This window comes from Dermacentor variabilis, chromosome 8, assembly GCF_050947875.1.
Source record: "Dermacentor variabilis isolate Ectoservices chromosome 8, ASM5094787v1, whole genome shotgun sequence".
NCBI lineage: Eukaryota > Metazoa > Arthropoda > Arachnida > Ixodida > Ixodidae > Dermacentor > Dermacentor variabilis.
Window position 1 is genome coordinate 49,952,052 of NC_134575.1, and position 6,147 is coordinate 49,958,198.

General features: G+C 43.1%; 1 long non-coding RNA gene across 1 annotated transcript; it reads left to right on the top strand.

Moving 5' to 3' along the window:
* The first annotated feature begins 1,734 nt into the window (after nucleotides 1–1,734).
* LOC142591020 (uncharacterized) lies at nucleotides 1,735–4,996 on the top strand. The gene is made up of 3 exons (XR_012830304.1): nucleotides 1,735–2,063; nucleotides 3,862–4,071; nucleotides 4,905–4,996. It is a non-coding gene; the product is annotated as an uncharacterized LOC142591020 (long non-coding RNA).
* Nucleotides 4,997–6,147: the final 1,151 nt, after the last annotated feature.

Consider the following 6,147-nt stretch of genomic DNA (forward strand, 5'->3'; position numbering starts at 1 on the left):
TGAAAAATGAACAGATAACGTAATCTCAACTATAAATGAATATGCAGACTGGCTGCTTTAAAAAAAATGCTTTTTTGCACAGTAACTGTTTTCCTAATTTTTAATCAACTTCCTAGTAACAGATGATAGTAGAATGTTCATAGAAAAAAATTGCTTCTAATACCGGACGCTAAGAGGAAATATGGTCGCACCAATTCAACATGAGGGCACGTATTCTCGAAAACACGACAGCTAGCGCCATGGGAAGCGTGCATGTGAGCGGTGATCATGAATTCGTGCTCAGTAGGTGTCAAAGAAGTCCGTAGGCCATGCACCATTGCAAGCAGACGGAGCTGCACGGACGCGCCGCTGATCGGCTCGTGTTCGCCAACCAAAACGGGAGACACACGGTCCGATTCGGTGTCCGACCCGGCGTCCGACGCGCCGAAACGGCAGCCCGAATCGAGGTGTTTTGCCGTGCCGAAGCGCCGGATCGGACGTCCGGCGTGCGACAAACCGGGCAGATTTTCATCGTCCAACGGAGGCGGTGCTGGCTGGCCGGTTTCTCGCAGTTTTTTTTTCTTTGCCTGCTGCAGTTTGTTTCCGACATGAAATAGTTACCAGTTCAGTAAAATTATATCGAACGTGTGCCTGTTATGCAAACCAGCGCCTAGTACACTAGCACTAAGCTACTGGCGAGATCGGGAGCCGCGACGCGAGGGCATTTCGCGGGCAGACATCACACACCGACCGTCTGAGCGAGGCCGCTCGCTTCGCTTGCACGTTTGCCCTTCGTAACGACTGCGTCGAGTAAACCAATTGTATTTAATTACGACCGACCAAATGTGTACAGTGTTAATTGTTTTGGCAAAAATAAGCACTCCTCGACGAGCTCGGGCTGGATCGCAAGCGCCGTCGGCCGCAGCGTCCGCCTAGCTATGCCTACCGGCCCTATCGCTGGCTTTAGTAGAGCCGTCAGTGGACAACGCGCCGTCGTGAAGTGTTCTGTTACTCGCAGGGGGATAATTTTATCGACAGTGTTCGCGTAAAGCGAAGCAGTGTTGTGCAGAGCTGTTTATATTGCGTTTCTCGACGTGGATATGAGCTCAAGCTGGGGAGCTGGATGTGGGCGGAGCTTACGCGCCGCTCAATCTTTTGGATGCACGCCATGCGCACATGTGCACGCACCGTGTGCCCCCCCGAATCGCCGGAGCATGCAGCGCCGCACGTCGGATCAGACACCGAATCGTACCGCGTGTGTCTGTATAGCTCGCTCATGGTTCGGCTTAAGTCCCTGTATATTCTTTATAAATAAGGAAGCCTACCTAGACACTGTAAACCCAACGATTGGGGCCTAAATGCCTGTCCGCCTCCCAGCTACGGCTTCCGTTGAGTGACAGTCTGATCTCGAAGGCCGTGCTTTTGCAAGCTGCATGCACCTGAAGCAATTGCGAATCTTGAAGGCAACATCCGCTTCGTTTTTATTATATATACATTTCCTTAAACTTCGTATCACAAAGTACAATATACACACTTTTGGACCCAAAAAATCTATTAAAAGACCCTACGAAATGTTATTAGGAAAAAACACGCAATTTTTTTATTTAATATACATTTTTCTAAAAACCGCAGAGTGGCGCTACGGCAGTATTTGTTTGGTCGACACACCACGTTGGTTGTAGCAGAGTTGTAGTGAATGCTCCTTGCATTTAGGTGGTATTTGAGTTATATTTTAGAAGTGCCTAGACGAAATGTGCTCCTTGTCGTGTGCAGTAACCATCCCAAACCCTCCGGACTCGTGTAACGCCATTAGTTCGCCGTGTGTTTCGAGCGATCCACCAGTGTCGACAATGAGTGCCCTAGTACAGCGCCCGTCCGAGCTGCCTTTGTTCTGCCGAGCTGCCTGCCCGCGCTCTCGTGAAAAAGTCTGGCACTGGGGCTTCGAATCGTAGTGTATGGAAGACTGTTGAAGGTTGTGCTTTTGTGGAGCTGGAGTTCATCGCAAGTTCTACAGTGCTTGCGCCAGAGAAACGTCGGTGCCTCTGTACCTGTTAGACGAAGGAGCGTTTGCCAAGTCTTGAAAGGTAAGCAAGTTTGGCGCTTGCGCGCATTCTTGAAGCTTATGATTTACGTAATGAGCGTTGTGTAACTAGCTAGAGCAAAGCGCTTTCCTATCGTATGTTAGCCATGTTGCTGTGCACATTTAGCAAGCAATTTCACGAAAGCTTCCTCTGATGTTACAGCGTACTTGCATTCTGCTACCCGCCTTGATTGCAATGCCTGAATGGGCACACAATTATGAAAACACATTGAAAGGTGGTGTTCGTTCGGTAGTTTCCTGGCAAGAAGTTATTCGCTATATAGGCATTCCCGCAAGTACAGTACATGTGTAATGTATACGTCGATGTATCATGGGCTTTGCGCGTTGACACACGATTGCTATGTTTGACGCTTAAGCAGATAGAAGCTTGTATGAAGGTTTTTGTATGTATACAGTTCGGTTTGGAGGTCCGCGTCGCGAGAACCTGTGTGTATTGTTTATGTTCTTGAGTGTCTTCGCGTATTTGTCTTCTATGTTACAGAGCGGATATAGGCCGATATTACAATAACGAGGTTTATTTTTAATCTAGACATTTCAATCAAACGCCGGCCTTTAAGAAACACAGACCAACCAAATCTTAATAACGAGATGTCAGCTCTTGCAATCGTAGGTTACGGCAGTGCGTAATAGTTTAAAGACTGCGATTTTGTAGCGTTACTTACCCCTCGATTCTGTATCACTCTTCTCGCCCACCGCTAACGGCCGGCAGCTGCAGTACGTAGCACGGGCCGGGGCGTCGGTCAGCCCACTAACGAATAGCGAAAAGGAATAGCATCGCTACAAAATCGCGGTCTTTAAATTATTACGCAAATTTTGTGCACAATGAGATGTTATAAACACACCTTGCATGTACATGAAAAAAAAAGTTTACAACAGAGACAACATATATGCATGGGCACATATATGTGTCAATAAAATACTCAAGCCTCTTTCTGCCTACAGAAAAAGAAGTTATGTCTCTTCGAGGGCATGGCTGCTTGCACTAATGAACCTCCAAGGGAGGGTTTTCTCTAATCCCTATTTTTGATATCTAAATGCTTATGTGACATGTACAAACTGCTTGCATCAATTTCTCATAGGGATGAGCTGTCTAAAATTTAATTTTCAGTAATCATTGCAATAATTAACTCCTTTCACCTGTCTTCTAATGACTAAAGTTCTATGCTTCTACCTTGACAAACCTTTTATGAAATTACTTTGATGAGGCCCAATATAGAGGGCTTTCTAAATTGAAGGTATCAGTACCTATTAAAGACTATGCTAACTATGAAAATGCTGCTTGTGTATGTGGTTTATTCACTCTGTCAGACAAAATCTTTACACCTAAGTGCAGTCAGTAAATTGAGAACTGCATGTCTGCAAGGGGAAGTCAGAATTGTATTTGAAGACAATTGCATCTTGTTTGATAGTTCTCGAGTACTTGTGTGTCACTAATCGAGCACAGCTTGGCCCAATACTCGATGAGGCTTGAAGCTTTCAATGTCTGCTAATCACTAAAACAGCACCAGATCTCACTCTGTGTCAAGGGGTGGCACACATTTGCTTAGTTCTAGGCAGATGCATGTCTTTCTTTCGCATTGAAGTTCGCAGTACTTTCTAGTCTTACGTAAAAGTACATAGCTCAGTACAATGCATGTATGGTATACGTAAGGCTGCTTTGTTCTTTAAACCCAATCAACAAGAGCAGCTACTTCTGTTTTTGCAAACCTTACCCTATTTCCTAACCATTCCTTGATCATACGTGTATAAAATGAATCTGTGCTTGTTGTATTGTTTCACAGGTAGACATTGGTGGCGGTGTATATGTTGAAAAGGGTCTGCTGAAGAGGCTGTGCCTGGATGCTAACAACTCAGCCTTTCACTTCGCGGAGCGCCTCCTTAAAGCCCCTTTTTCAATAGAAGACATTGAAGGGAGGTCCTTCTTTGGGCAACTGTCAAATGCCTTCCACAGAAGGATCCGTTGGATTCCAAGAAGGTCAACACCATACTAGGTGTGTATGTCACAAAAAAGCATCTTGATATTCTTTGTGCAGTTTTCAACAAAACTCCTTTCATGGCAATTTCAGTGCTATTTTAGGGTATACTCCTTTCTTTCCTGCTAAAATAGCTATTAACCTGATTATAATAGCATATTATAATGCAAGCTTTGCCACCATAACTAGAAAATTGTCATTACTGTTGGCATATGTATTTTTGTGATAGAGGCCCTGGTCATATGAATGCCCTGATAATATAATATCCTTTCTTGTGGAAAGCTAACATGTTTAGTAACAAGCTCGCTTTGACAATGTCTGCCTGCACAGCAAAGGCATTTTCTAATCTTGCTGTAGAACGTCCATAATGCCTGTTCAACTGCTTACATGTTGCTTGTATCATTTCGTGGTTCTTAAGTGCAACACAAAAGTCAACTCTTCTATGTACCTGTGCCCAAGCAAAGCTGCAGCACAGTTCTGACTGGCACCTTGCCTTTCCTAAGATAATTCACACATGAAACTTCCATGTACTGGTCACAATACGAATATCGAAGTTCATTAAACTGAAGTTGATTTACAGCTTTTGTTTGTAGATGACAATTGGTATGATAGAGCTTATGTGTCATGCATCTGTTGGTGTTACGCACATCCATCACGCTCCCAGCTCTAATGCACTAATTCAGTCATTTCATGCATTTTAGGACTTTGCACAAAACAGGTGGAGATGTTTAGAGATCACAGGGTTGAAAACTTGTGTCTTGTGCCTTTCCTTTTTAAGAATCAGATGCATGGTGTGTTGCAATGTCACTGCAGCAAAACTAATATATTGCCTTTTTTCTTCTCTTTTCTAGACTACACAACGCAACATTTCAGCCTACTTTCAGGGCAGCTGGAGAACTCGTCCTCATTACTAGCCCGGGGATATTAAATGGATGTGTTCAAGCACAAATGTAAACCTGTCTTCTTCTGTTGCATGTCACACCTAGGCACTTGGAAATCACTATTCGCCACGGACAGATAGTTGACAGGATGTTACTAGGAAGTCGTTAGGATGTATAAAGGTGGTTAATAAACAGTCGCTTCACAGTTTTTAGGAAGTACATAAAAATTTTATTCAGAGATAATGAAAGCTTATTTTTGCAATATATAATTGCAAAAGTAATTACCTCTGAATAAAATTTTATGTACTTCCTAAAAATTGTGAAGCGACTGTTTATTAACCACATTTATACATCCTAACGACTTCCTACTAACATCCTGTCAACTATTTGTCTGTGGCGAATAGTCGACAGGATGTTACTAGCATGTTGTTAGGATGTATAAAGGTAGTCAATAAATAGTCGCTTCACAGTTGACACTTTCTACCGACGTAAGATAATAAGCAGTCGATAAGAATTCTATCGACATTTTATATCTATACTTTCAATTCAATATCGGTGGCCAATAGTCGGTAGGAGGTTACTAGGAAGTTGTTACGGTGTCTAAAGACGGTTTATAGAATGTCGATAGGTTCTAGTAACATTTGTCTAAAGACTGTTTATAAAATGTTACTAAAAATTTTTGTAAGGGTCTACAGGTGGCTCCGTTACACCGCTCATCATTCCAGCGTAAAATTTCGTTTCTGTTCAGCCGTCTTAACGGGGAGGACGCGAAAGTCAATGAAGACTGATCCAAGGAACTTGCTGTCGTCAATTGTGTTTCCGATGTTTTCTGCAAGTGCACCCAACGCGAGATTAGTGGATAGCTGCTGGCGAAATCCAAACTGATGTGGCGATAGTAGTTTAAATGCTCTCTAAAGACGTGTGGAGAGTAACCTTTCAAGAACCTTTCTAAAAAAATAAGGAATAGCGATAGGCCTATAATTATTTATGGCTGATCTATCGCTTTTTCTAAAAAATAGGTATTTTCTTCTTTTTCTTCAGTAGAGTGCTTAAATATTAAATTGACGATATGAGTAAAGATAGGAGCGATGACATTGACAATTTCTTTTATTTGCCTAGCGAGTATATTGTCAAGTACAGCGCCAGTTGTCTTAAGATTCAAGAACGTATTGCGAACATCAGTGGGAGTCGTTGGGAAAAGATGAAACGATTG